Source organism: Spermophilus citellus (assembly GCF_964194105.1).
Source record: "Spermophilus citellus genome assembly, chromosome: 9".
NCBI lineage: Eukaryota > Metazoa > Chordata > Mammalia > Rodentia > Sciuridae > Spermophilus > Spermophilus citellus.
In genome coordinates this window covers 8,187,697-8,201,786 of record NC_138191.1, presented here as the reverse complement: position 1 = coordinate 8,201,786, position 14,090 = coordinate 8,187,697, and the positions used below count along the sequence as shown (strand labels likewise).

The following is a 14,090-nucleotide window of genomic DNA, read 5'->3' as shown; positions in this document are numbered from 1 at the left end:
CTGTTGTGATATTGCCTTTTTCATCCCGTATGCTAGTAATTTGAGTTCTCTCTCTTCTCTTCTTTAGCATGGCTAAAGGTCTGTCAATCTTATTTATTTTTTCAAAGAACCAACTTTTAGTCTTGTTAATTTTTTCAATAGTTTCTTTCGTTTCAATTTCATTGATTTCCGCTCTGATTTTAATTATTTCTTGCCTTCTGCTACATTTGCTGTTATTTTGCTCTTCCTTTTCTAGGGCTTTCAGATGAAGTGTGAGCTCATTTATTTGTTGTTTTTTTCTTTTTTTGAGGAATGACCACCAGGCGATGAATTTTCCTCTTAAAACTGCTTTCATTGTGTCCCATAGATTCCGATATGTTGTGTCTGTATTTTCATTTATCTCTAAGAATTTTTTGATTTCCTCCTTTATGTCTTCTGTAACCCATTGATCATTCAGTAACATATTGTTCATTTTCCATGAGAAGTAGGATTTTTCCTTCCTTCTTTTATCATTGATTTCCAGTTTCATTCCATTATGATCAGATAAAATGCAAGGTATTAGCTTCACCCCTTTATATTTACTGAGGGTTGCCCTATGGCATAATATATGGTCTATTTTTGAGAAGGATCCATGTGCTGCTGAGAAAAACGTATATCCATTTGATGATGGTTGATATATTCTATATATGTCAGTTAAGTCTATGTTTTTGATTGTGATATTGAGTTCTATAGTTTCTTTATTCAACTTTTGTTTGGAGGATCTGTCCAATGGTGAGAGGGGTGTGTTGAAGTCAGCCATAATTATTGGGTTGTCGTCTATTGATTCTTGAACTTGAGGAGAATTTGTTTTATGAATGTCGCAGCACCATTATTTGGTGCATAAATATTGATAATTGTTATGTCTTGTTGGTGAATGGTTCCTTTTAACAGTATATAATGTCCTTCTTTATCCCTTTTGATTAATTTAGTCTTGAAGTCAATTTTATTCGATATGAGGATGGCCACCCCTGCTTGCTTACGAGGACTGTGTGCGTGGTATATTTTTTCCCATCCTTTCACCTTCAGCCTGTGTATGTCTTTTCCAATCAGATGTGTCTCCTGGGGGCAGCATATTGTTGGATTTGCTTTTTTAATCCATGATACCAGCCTATGTCGCTTTATTGGAGAGTTTAAGCCATTAACATTCAGAGTTACTATTGATATATGGTTTGTACTTCCATCCATGTTTGATTATTCATCCTTTTTTTAAAAAAATTTAGTTTGTTTCTCCATGATTATCTTTCCCCTCGCCCTCTGTCTTTACTGAGGCACTTCCCACTGATGGTTTTGTTTATTGTTTCTCATTTCTTCCTCGTGTAGTGTTTTGCTCAAAATGCTTTGCAATGCTGGTTTTCTGGCTGCAAATTCTTTTAACTTTTGTTTATCATGAAAGATTTTTATTTTGTTGTCATACCTGAAGCTTAATTTTGCTGGATACAGAATTCTTGGTTGGCATCCATTTTCTTTCAGTGTTTGAAATACATTGTTACATGACCTTCTTGCTTTCAGTGTCTGTGATGAAAAATCCGTTGTTAACCTTATTGGTTTACCCCTGAATGTAATCTGTTTCCTTTCTCTAGTAGCTTTTAATATTTTCTCTTTGTTCTGTATATTAGATATCTTCATAACAATGTGTCTTGGTGTTGGTCTACTGTGATTTTGTGTGCTTGGTGTCCTGTATGCATCTTCAATTTGTATATCTGTTTCCTTTTTATTTCTGGAAAGTTTTTTGTAATTATTTTATTCAACAGGTTACTCATTCCCTTGGTTTGAATCTCTGTACCTTCTTCCATCCCGATGACTCATAAGTTTGGGTTTTTTATGTTATCCCATAACTCTTGGATGTTTTTCTCGTGATTTTTTACCAGCCTTTCTGAGTTGGCTAGACTCTTTTCAAGATGATATATTTTGTCTTCATTATCTGACGTTCTGGCTTGTACTTGCTCCACTCTATTAGTGATACTCTCAATTGAGTTTTTAATTTGGTTTATCGTTTCCTTCATTTCTAGAATTATTGTTTGATTATTTTTTATAATCTCTATCTCCTGATAAATATGCTTAACTTCTTCTTTTATCTGTTTATGTAATTCATTCTCAATGTGTTCTTTCGCTGCTTGAATTTGCTGTCTTGTATCCTCTTTAAGGTTCCATTCCATCTGTCTAAGGTGTTCCTTGAGTTCTTTATATGACCATTTTTCTGATGACTCTAGGTCCTCCTGAATATTTAGGCTGTCCTGCATTGTTTGTACTCCTTTTCTTCCTTGCTTTTTGAAGCTGCTCATGTTACTTCTTGTTCTGTTTGACTGCTGAGTTACTGTTTACTCCTATAAATTTATTTGATGCTTGGGAGGAAAGGTATTAGAAGGGAAGGGAAGAAGTCACTGTAGCCGCAGGTTTCAATGAAGTTATCTCCTCCGCCGCAGTCTGATGACGTCAGTTCTCTGCTATGGTGGTGTCTCTTGCAAATGGTGACAGTTCGTTTCCCTTTGCTGGGCGACCAATGCAATGGGTGGGTCCTTACTGTCTCTCCTAAGCCCCGTTTCAAACCTGTGGCCACTACCTATGAAGGCTCGGTAGGCATTTACCTCCGTAGGATGAGAAGGGCTGACCAGTTGTTTCAGCTGGATGGATTAGTGCTGAGTCACAGCTGTTTGTCTGCCTCCCTTCCTTTTTTTAATGGTTTCTATATCTCTTTCAACCTCTGAAATTTTGTTAGTTATCTATCTATCTACATTCTCTCTCTCACTCTCTCTTTCTCTCTTGCTACCAGGGAAGAACCCAGAGGTGCTTAACCACTGAGCTACATACCCAGCCATTTTTTTTTTTTTATTTTGAGACAGGGTCTTGTTAAGTTGCTCAGGACCTTGCTAAGTCGCTGAGGCTGGCTTTGAACTTTCAATCCTCTTGCCTCAGCCTCTTGAGTTTCTGGGATTACAGGTGTGTAAACTGTGTAATCTCCAAGTACCAGGTCAGCCTCACTAAGTCAAGGCCCAGACTGCTCCGGTGAAGTTCTTTAGGTTGATTAATTATTTGTTAGGTAGTTTGTAAATGACCATTTGTTTAGGATATGTTATTTGTGTTTTGATTTTTCCCCTTAATTCCCTTTGCTGTTGTTCATGATAATTGTGGCCATGCGTTGGATTCTTCACATTTGAAAAGTAAGCTTGTTGTCCAGTTTTTCACAGACTAGCTTCAGCAGGGAAAGCCCTGGAATAGTAATCTGTCCCAGAGGTCTGGGCAGGTCATCTGGTGGGGCCTATGTGTGGATTGGCTGCTGGAGTCTCTGAGCAGGCTGGCCTGATGCCTGGATTCATGAGGTTGGGCTTGGGGTTTGAGAAGGCCTGGATTCTGGGTTTGTGGGAGCTGTCCTGTGCTGGCATCCCTTGGGATGGACCTATTGACTGGGTCCACAGGGGAGGTCTGTAAGCCCATATCTGTAGCAGCTGTCCTGAAGCCTGGTTGTATAGGGGCTGACCTGACATTGGAACAGGGACTAGTGGCTGGGTCCATGGGGATAGACCTGGATTCTGAGTCCTCAGGGACTGGCCTGACACTGCAGTAGACCTAGACCTTGAGTCTCTGGTTGAGGGGGCAGTGGAGCAGTCTGGGCCTTGGCTTAGTGAGGCTGACCTGGTACTTGGAGGCACATGGGCTGGTCTGGAGCCTGGGTCTGTGGGGGTCAGTCTGGAGGCTGGTTGTGTGGGTGACATCTCGGAGTCTGGGATAGTAGGAGACAACCTGGAGCTGGGGCATGCTGGTGGTTGGGTCTGTAGTTACTGGCCTATTATCTAGGGTTGCCAGGGTGGGCTGGCACTTAAGTAGGGAAGGAGCTAGGGATGTTGTCAGATAGTGGGGTTGGTCGGGAGCTTGGGTCAATGGGGCTGGCCAGGAGGAGAGGTGGATATGGAGGCTGAATCTTTAGGGTGTCAATCTAGGACCTGGACTATGCCTGGCTCTGAGCATAAGGTGCCAGCTTGATTCTGGGGTGGATCTGGAGATTGAGTCTGTGGGTCTTTCAGGGACCATCCTGGAACTGACTGGGCTGAAAGCTTGGTCTATGGGAGTAGGTCTATATCCTGGGGCTGCAGGGGTTGTCCTGAGGTTGCCATGATGTCCCAGAGTCTGGGGACTTGGGGTGGCCTGACACTGAGGCAGGACTGAAGCCTGGGGCCACTGGGGCCAGCTTGGTGCTGGGGCAGGCCTGGAGCCTGAGGGTGTAGAGATGGCTTGGTGCTGAGGTAGGGCAGAGTGAGGCTGGAAGCTGGAGTTGAAGGCATTTGGGGCAAAAGCAGCAGAAGGAAAGAAATAAATGCAGAGATAAATGACATAAGAATCCATGAATCCCCAAGTTAGTGCCTTGAAAATGTCAACAAAATTGGCAGACCTTTAGCTAAACTAAGAAAAAAAGAGAGGACATAGAAAGAATTAAACTCAAATAATAAAGTGGGGCCATATTCCCCAACTTTAGAGAAGTTAAATAGATTATAAGAGATTATGTGAATGATTTTACAGTCAATAGTCCAGATGCATTTTTTTCCCCTGAATTCCTCTTCTTCTCCCCCTTCCCTGCCACCACTTTTCTCTTACTCTACTGAAAAGTTCTTTTAACTGTAACCCTTCCCCACTGTTTCCATATTTTTTCTTTTCTTGAGGTGCCAGGGATTGAACCTAGAGCCTCACACATGATGTCCAGTGGCCTGCCACAGAGCTTTATCCATGCCCCCCCTTTCCCACTCTTGGGAAATCATTATCCCTAGAGTATCTATTCTGAAGTGATCATTAAAAATGCGGATCTTGTGATATCACTCTATAAAGCCCATCTTATATTTTGCTATTGAGCTCATAATCAATCCAAACTCCTGATCCTCATAAAACCTTCCCTGCCTCTCAATCTCGGGTCTTCAGATCCCTTCTTTAGTCAGTCTGCTCCAGCCATGGTTATTCTTTCCATCCTATGTACAGGTCAAGCTAGATTCTGTATTGGAACCTTTGTGCACACTCTTCCTCTGTCCAGAACATTCCATGTCCTCCTTCAGGACCCTGTGTAATTGACTCTTCCTAGAGGCCTATCTTGGTGAGTAACTCCCACCCCGTAACTCCTCCAAACCACCATTATTCCATCACATTATCCACAGTGTTTATCAAGATTCTTCCAAACAACAGAAATCAATGGACTAATTGGAAATGTGCATCAGAGACTAGCAAGTGTCCACAGATCTTTGAGGGACCAAATGACTAGACTTTGAGACTACTCATCCAGGAAACACATTTATTAAATTAGAAGCTCCAAGGGGTAGAAATAGAAGCTCCGCCCTGCTTGTTGTCTTTGCACCTCAGCAAGAGAAGGAAAGAGCCAGAGTTCAGGAGGGGGACAGACATGTGGCTGGAATAAAAACTGCCACATTCTAGGCAAGATCAACACCCAAGCGAGTCCCCTCTGAAGCTTTGGCTCCCTCTCTGCAAATATCCATGTGACATGAAATCCTAGTGCAGATACAACATGCTGTTTTCTTTTGCTAACTCAGCTCCTCCTTTAGCAGGTTTCCAGACTGTCAGAGACCCCAGCCCTTCCTGCACCTTGAACAGGGTCGTGGGGGAATCTGTTCAGTTGCCCCTGAACTACACTTTGAGCCCTGACATCCGGGAGATAGAGTGGAAGTGGAATACTGAGGCCGAGCAGCAGCAGCTCCTGGTGTCCTGGAAGCCCTCGGGTCCGGAGTGGTATGAATTTGAAGACAAATACAAGCACAGATTCTGCCTGACTGAGAAGTATATTTTGAGTATTTCGAATCTCACCATGGAAATGAGTGGACTATATGTAGCGGAAATCAAATACAACACGGGAAAATCCCAGAAGAAAGATTTTAGACTCTGCGTCCATGGTGAGTCGGGTTCCATGCCCAAGCAGGCTTTCCAACAGCCATGTTGCTAAAGTAAGTTGGCCTTAAATCAAGTGATGACCCCTCACAAAAAAAAAAAAAAAAAAAAAAAAAAAACAAACTAGCTCCTTTTTAGGACATCTTCTGATGTCCTAAAAATAAAAACTAAAATTCAAAGATACATCTTAGGGAAAACTAGCTGAAGTTCTTAGCATTTATACAAAATGCACATGAAATGGCATTTTTACTGGCACTGGGAGTCACCCAAAAGTTTTTAAAAAAAAACTTTCTTCAGTCATGAGATACTGTAAAATTGATTATTAGAATTATAAAGGTATATTAAAAAGTCTTTAATTGACTGTTTTAAGAACTGATTTAAAAATTCTGTGACTGAGATAAACCCCAAACTGGACATTGAAAAGATGAAGGAAAAAAAATACCCATTGAAAAGGAGACTAAGGTTAGAAATGATCATGAAGTAAAATGACTTTATTTTAATTTTTGGTACCAGGGATTAAACTCAGGGTGCTTTACCACTGAGGCACTTCCCCAGCCCTTTTTATTTTGAGATGAGGTCTTGCTATGTTGCTTGAGGCCTTACTAAGTTGCAAGGCTGCCCTTGGATTTGTGATCTTCCTGCTTCAGCCTCTGGAGTTGCTGGGATTATAGGTGTGCATTATCATGCCTGGCTTGGTAAAATGGTTTTGGATAAATTGATATGAAGTACAACTGTCAAATTTTCAAAACCAAACTCTGTCCTAGAACCAGGTTGAAGATGCAGAGAGTGACCCAGCCTCTGTGTCCTACATCTCCCAGGCCAACAAACAAACCAACATTCTTCCCCATGAAGCAGAAGTCCTGGGCAGAGGAGCAAGTGTGAGAACAGTGAGAAGAGGAAGTAGAATCAAGTGCATCCAATGGCCAGAGCACTCTCCATTGGTTGGCTCTGTCTCCGCCCATTCTCCATCCCCGCTAGTGGGTCACTGCAGCCATCTCCCAACTGGCCTCCCTGCCTTTGTTCTCTTCCCTCTTTCCAGTCACCTCCCACACAAATACTGTTTCTATCTTATAAAAATGCAAATATTCACCAGGCATTGTGGTGCACGCTGTGATCTCAGTGACACCAGGTATCAGGGCAGGAGGATTGCAAGTTTGAGGTCAGCCTGAGCAACCTAGTTGTGGGAGACCAACCTCGCATATGACTGAGTTAACTTCCCTGCAGGGTGATGTGGCATCACGCTATGCTGCTAGACAGCCCTGCCCTTCTTGGGTTTGAGGGACTGTGTCTTCTGTGAGGGTGCCTTTCTACATTCCCATGGGAGGAGCTATGCTCACCTGTTTCTTTGTAATATAACCCCTTGCCCTGTTTAGGATAGAATGTTCTATGGAAACACATTTTGTGTGTCCCTTTCTCTTACTGGGCCCTTGGGTGTGGCCTTCCTAGATGTCAGTCAACCTGCTGATAGCAGACATCATGAAGCTAGACTCAGCCCCCTGAAATCTGACCCCTTGCCTCATTTGAATAGTTTCTCCTCAATAAAAGGGGTTGGCATGTGTGGGCCCACTCTCTTTTTCTCTTTCTGTGGACCCTTAATGTCAGAAGAGCTGTCACAGCAATCCCAAAGAAAAAGGTATTTCTGTCTCTTGTGTGGTTATTTCATGTAGCCCAGTTCCCCTGGAGTGACCCTGAGTGTGTTAGTCATGAAGAACCCAGCAAGTGGCGTCCCTGGCTGGGCACAAGTTCTGAGTGTTTAAGTTGCCAGGAAAGAAAGCCACAAATGGTGGCCCATACGGGGATTCCAGTATAAATATTAAAAATTTAGTGAGTTGAAAGTTCTATCCAGAAGTTAAGCATGCTTAGGATTGCAGAGTATTGTGGGATGAATTGTAGAAGGTAAGTGAATTAGACAGAAGGAAAATCTGTGATGTTAAACTAGTCTGTAACTAGTCCCACGGCCAGCAGTGCTTTTAACCCTTAAATGACCTGACCTAAATGCAGACTCCTTTAAGATCTGATAGTAACACTGGCATCTGCCACTAAAACTCACTATTAAAGCACCCATATGCTACAAAAAAGAAAGTACAAAATACCAGCAGACACAAGCTGCAACCACAGGTCACAGAGACAAGGCAAGCTGCTACTCGCCATAGGATCCTGATCAGGTGGGGAATGCAGACAAAACCAAATGCCACCAGCTTGGAAAACACAGGGAACTTTTGCCCCGACAATGGGCAAGAGGCTCCATGCTGTTTCCATCATCTTGGTAACCAGGTGATGCCTGTCTGCAGGGGGGGCTTCCTGGTCCCGCCTCCTGCATTTTCCTGGGCTTCCTATTGGTTCTTCCACAGTCTCTCAGACAGGACTTCTGGTCCCGCCTTCCAGCCACTAACCTGTACTTCCTGTTTCAGACCTGCCTGAGCTGCTATCTGAGCTGCTCAGAGTGTACATTTTTAGGAATGCCCACCTGTAAATGCTAATGAAAAATATCTTTTTCAGGCAAAATTTTAATTCCACAGGTTTCTGTGTTGCAGCCCTAAATTTGAGTTAACCTCCTTTTTTGTTCACTTTTTAAAACAATACCCAATTTAAATTAAACTGTTTAAATCACGTGAATAAAAAATATTTGGATCCATTTTTTCATGAGTGCTCCTCATATATGATATATGGACATATGCACATACAGACATACAACACATAACACAAGTGTGCACACATAACATACAACACATAACACAAGTGTGCACACACAACACAATAGTAGAGGCCTTATAGTTTTTCACAGGTGAAATCTCCATTGCAATGTTTAAAAAGTCCACAGTTGATCAAAAAAATAGGACTGATCAGAAAAATATTAACCTAGGTCTGTATGAGCTCAAAAAATAAAATAGAAAAAAGCATCCTGGCTATTACCTGGGTTTGACTCTTCTTTTGATATCTCATCCTTCTTCCTGTAACTTGCATATGGGTTTGAATGTATTCCCACAAGTAAGCCTCAAGGTTTTTTACATTTGAAATAGGCCTTAATGGTGCTCATTATTCATTAGCCTCCAGGTGTGGAAGAACCATTGTTGAAGATGTAAGGATAGCTAAACTGGAGTTCTGGATATCAGCTGTTATGGATTTGAGCCAAATCATCTTCTTTTTGGTCTATAGAAATCGCTTTAGTTAGTCTCTCTGGAATCCAAATCAGCTGCTGTTCTCCCTGTGGAAACACACAAACAGACCCCCGACTCCAGACAATCACTGGGTCAGGACTTTTAATGATAATAACTGTAAGCTGATGCACCTGTGGTGAAAGCTGTAAAATACCAAAGCATCTGAAAGTAAATGCTATCATCATAAATGAAAACTGGAGTTCAGCTGTTATGGATTTGAGATATTGCTAACCCTGCATTTATAAAGCTCAGAAGGCTTGAGCCTTGGTAGCCCTCTGATTCCCTGCTGGCTCCTTGCTGGCAAATTTTTATGCTCCCATCCAAAGCTAAAATGTACAAATTTTTCATTTCATTATTTTACCAATTTGAAAAAAGCTGTTTTCCTCAGGCAGCACTGGAAGGCCATTCTCTCTCCCTATTGCCGTCCCCTGGTAACTTCAGATGGCCCGGGGAGTGTCCTGGACTTGAACTGCCACTGGGGCGCCCAGGCTTGGGCTTGCAGCAGTGTCGTCCTGCTCCCTGGGCCGGCTGGAAAGTCCCTGCTGCTCTGCAACCGGCTCGCCCATGCGGCGACCGCTGTGCCATGCTGCCTCACGCACCTTCTGGTGACGAAAAACAGTTATCAGCAGCCTTTTGTTGTAACTCCTTCCCTGATAGTCCTTCCTCTTCTGAACTTTCTTCCTCTTTCTGACTAGAGTTCCTGGGCTTTTATCAACGTATGCCCTAACTGTTCTTGGTTTTGCTGGGGTGCCTCCTTCCTTTAGCAATTAACTTAACACACTTTCTGTTTGATTTTTACTAACTTCTGATCCCATACTTCCATAATAAAGACAATACAACACACCAAGACAAAACAAAACAAAAACACACTGTATCAATCTTTCTTTTTTCTTGAAATGGCCATCCATCCTCTCGCCCTATCTGCTTCTCCAGGGGAGAGCAGCCCTCCTCCCATCCTATCTATTTCTAGGGATAGGCAGCATTCCTCCTGTCCTATCCATTTCTAGGGATGGGCAGCTTTCCTTGTCACTTACCCCTGAGCATCCTGGAGTTTCCCTGTATGGGCCACCATTTGCCGCAGTCCGGCTGGGCAAATTAACTGGGAGGTGACAAGCAACTTGAAGGTTGAAGCAGGAACTGCTTTATTACGGAGCAGCAGGAGTATATATACCCGATTACACACAGCTTGACTCAATTAGCATCATCCAGATACAACAATCAGCCAATAAGGAATCCCCACCATCTTAATGGCTCAGTGGCGTTGCCTAACAAACCACTCCTCCTGGCAAACTGCCAGGTGCCATCTTGACTTGATTTGCATCCCCAACAAAAAGATTTTCTTTTTTTTTTAAATTCATTTTTTTATTGGTTGTTCACAACATTACAAAGCTCTTGACATATCATATTTCATACATTAGATTGAAGTGGGTTATGAACTCCCAATTTTACCCCAAATGCAGATTGCAGAATCATGTCGGTTACACATCCACAATTTTACATAATGCCCTATTAGTAACTGTTGTATTCTGCTACCTTTCCTATCCCCTACCATCCCCCCTCCCCTCCACTCCCCTCCCATCTTCTCTCTCAACCCCATCTACTGTAATTCATTTCTCTCCTTGTTTATTTTCCCATTCCCCTCACAACCTCTTATATGTAATTTTGTATAGCAATGAGGGTCTCCCTTCATTTCCATGCAATTTCCCTTTTCTCTCCCTTTCCCTCCCATCTCATGTCTCTGTTTAATGTTAATCGTTTCTTCCTGCTCTTCCTCCCTGCTCTGTTCATAGTTGCTCTCATTATATCAAAGAAGACATTTGGTATTTATTTTTTAGGGATTGGCTAGCTTCACTAAGCATAATCTGCTCTAGTGCCATCCATTTCCCTGCAAATTCTATGATTTTGTCATTTTTTATTGCTGCATAGTACTCCATTGTGTATAGATGCCACATTTTTTTTTATCCATTCATCTATTGAAGGGCATCTGGGTTGGTTCCACAGTCTAGCTATTGTGAATTGTGCTGCTATGAACATCGATGTGGCAGTATCCCTGTAGCATGCTCTTTTAAGGTCTTCAGGGAATAGTCCAAGAAGGGCAATAGCAGGGTCAAATGGTGGTTCCATTCCCATCTTTCCCAGGAATCTCCAAACTGCTTTCCAAATTGGCCACACCAATTTGCAGTCCCACCAACAATGTACAAGTGTACCCTTTTCTCCACATCCTCGCCAGCACTTGTTGTTGTTTGAATTTATAATGGCTGCCAATCTTACTGGAGTGAGATGGTATCTTAGGGTGGTTTTGATTTGCATTTCTCTGACTGCTAGAGATGGTGAGCATTTTTTCATGTACTTGTTGATTGATTGTATATCCTCCTCTGAGAAGGGTCTGTTCAGGTCCTTGGCCCATTTGTTGATTGGGTTATTTGTTATCTTACTGTCTAATTTTTTGAGTTCTTTGTATACTCTGGATATGAGGGCTCTATCTGAAGTGTGAGGAGTAAAAATTTGTTCCCAGGATGTAGGCTCCCTATTTACCTCTCTTATTGTTTCTCTTGCTGAGAAAAAACTTTTTAGTTTAAGTAAGTCCCATTTGTTGATTCTTGTTATTAACTCTTGTGCTATGGGTGTCCTATTAAGGAATTTGGAGCCCAACCCCACAATATGTAGATCTGAGCCAACTTTTTCTTCTATCAGATGCAGAGTCTCTGATTTGATATCAAGCTCCTTGATCCATTTTGAGTTAACTTTTGTGCATGGCGAGAGAAAGGGATTCAGTTTCAATTTGTTGCATATGGATTTCCAGTTTTCCCAACACCATTTGTTGAAGATGCTATCCTTCCTCCATTGCATGCTTTTAGCCCCTTTATCAAATATAAGATAGTTGTAACTTTGTGGATTAGTCTCTGTGTCCTCTATTCTATACCATTGGTCCACCCGCCTGTTTTGGTACCAGTACCATGCTGTTTTTGTCACTATTGCTCTGTAATATAGTTTGAAATCTGGTATCGCTATACCGCCTGATTCACACTTCCTGTTTAGAATTGCTTTTGCTATTCTGGGTCTTTTATTTTTCCATATGAATTTCATGATTGCTTTATCTATTTCTACAAGAAATGCCGTTGGGATTTTGATTGGTATTGCATTAAACCTATAGAGAACTTTTGGTAATATCGCCATTTTGATGATGTTAGTTCTGCCTATCCATGAACAGTGTATATTTTTCCATCTTCTAAGATCTTCTTCTACTTCTCTCTCTAGGGTTCTGTAGTTTTCATTGTATAAATCTTTCACCTCTTTTGTTAGGTTGATTCCCAAGTATTTTATTTTTTTTGAGGATATTGTGAATGGAGTGTTTTTCCTCATTTCCGTTTCAGAAGTTTTGTCACTGATATACAGAAATGCCTTTGATTTATGCATGTTGATTTTATATCCTGCCACTTTGCTGAATTCATTTATTAGTTCTAGTAGTTTCTTTGTAGACCCTTTTGGGTCTTCTAGGTATAGAATCATGTCATCTGCAAATAGTGATAATTTAAGTTCTTCTTTTCCAATTTTTATGCCTTTAATTTCTTTCGTCTGTCTAATTGCTCTGGCCAGTGTTTCGAGAACTATATTGAATAGAAGTGGTGATAGAGGGCATCCCTGTCTTGTTCCGGATTTTAGAGGGAATGCCTTCAACTTTTGTCCATTCAGAATGATGCTAGCCTGAGGCTTAGCATAGATAGCTTTTACAATGTCAAGGTAAGTTCCTGTTATCCCTAGTTTTACTAATGTTTTGAAACAAAAAGATTTTCATATCATTATCTAAACAGATGATATGGAAAATCAAAACAATTAAAAAAGAGATTTATATGTACTGGACTCACTATAAAAATTTTAACTGGTTAATTCAAGGACATTTCAAGCTATTTTTCTAATTTCTCCCTGAGCCATGCTTTATATTTGCTACTCATCACCTCACTCTAATGGCCCTTCCTCTCCTTAATCTGCTAGTGGCCCTCCAGGGAAGAATAGCCACTTCCCACAGTCCCCTGCATTACAGGCAGCCTTTCACTGGGAGGGAGTGGGAGAAGGGTGAGGGACTCCAACATGGCAGATGGGAAGGCTTTTAAGAAGAGACTGGGTTGGATTAAGTGTCCAACACGTGTTTCTAGTCAGTGAGTGGTGGAGAGTACACCAGCCATCTCTGTGACCTCTAGCTCTTGATTCCTGCTTTGGCTTTAACTCTCCTCCTTGGCTGATAATTTTTCTGCATAGCTTTCCGAGTGACAAAACATTGATATGTCTCATCCTATCCCTGTGGAAACATTGGTACCTGCTTGAATTAGGTCAGTATAGAGGGTTTTCTCCATATGGATGCATAGATCTCTTAGGATATAAGATCTGTAAAGGAATTCCTTTGTTCTTCTACTCAAAAACTAGAACTAGAAAGCAGATGGTGCTGTCTCTGTGAGGGGCCACAATAGCCTGACATCTTCACTGGCCCCCCATCTTTATTCCCTTGGGCTTCTCCACATAGTAGGGATGATGTCCTTTTGTAGTTATTGCTTCCACATAATCAGAGAGCAAAGGGATTTTCCTGGCCCCTTCCACATAGATAGCTGGAAGAAAAGGTTCTCATTGGTGAGGTTGGAACCCATGCCCACCCCTAGATTGTGCATTGGCTGGTGGAATCACACATTCTGCCTGGTAGATAGATGCATGCTTTCCTCTGTCACTAGATTCAGAGTGCTGTGGTTGACAATCATAAAACCACACAAGGTTGGAGCAGAAGGGAGCTGCCAGAAAAAGGAGAAGTGCCACTAACTGATTTCCCTTTGGTCCACCTTCCATTCCCTACTCCACTGTGGGGAGCCATTCTGACACGTGATTGGGTGACTCCCGTTAAGGGCCTGAGGCACTCTGGCTGTGTCGGAGTTATCCCGACCCTTTCCTGATGAGAGAGCCCATCCGTGTGGGGGTGTGCGTAACCACTGACCCTGGAGACCCAATCACTGACCCTGACCTTGGAGTACAGCCCCCCCTCAACCTTCATTG

General features: G+C 42.2%; 1 protein-coding gene and 1 long non-coding RNA gene across 2 annotated transcripts in view; one reads left to right on the top strand and one right to left on the bottom strand.

Moving 5' to 3' along the window:
• The window catches only part of LOC308655425, a 37,552-nt gene extending 30,126 nt beyond the window's left edge, over window positions 1-7,426 (top strand). Inside the window, exons 2-3 of the long non-coding RNA XR_014023474.1 lie at window positions 5,556-5,900; window positions 6,660-7,426. This is a non-coding gene — a long non-coding RNA (uncharacterized lncRNA). The remainder of the gene's footprint in view (window positions 1-5,555; window positions 5,901-6,659) is intronic.
• LOC308655423 (CD48 antigen-like) overlaps window positions 1-14,090 on the bottom strand; it is a 203,851-nt gene that overhangs the window by 116,421 nt on the left and 73,340 nt on the right. The gene's annotated exons all lie outside the window — the stretch shown is intronic.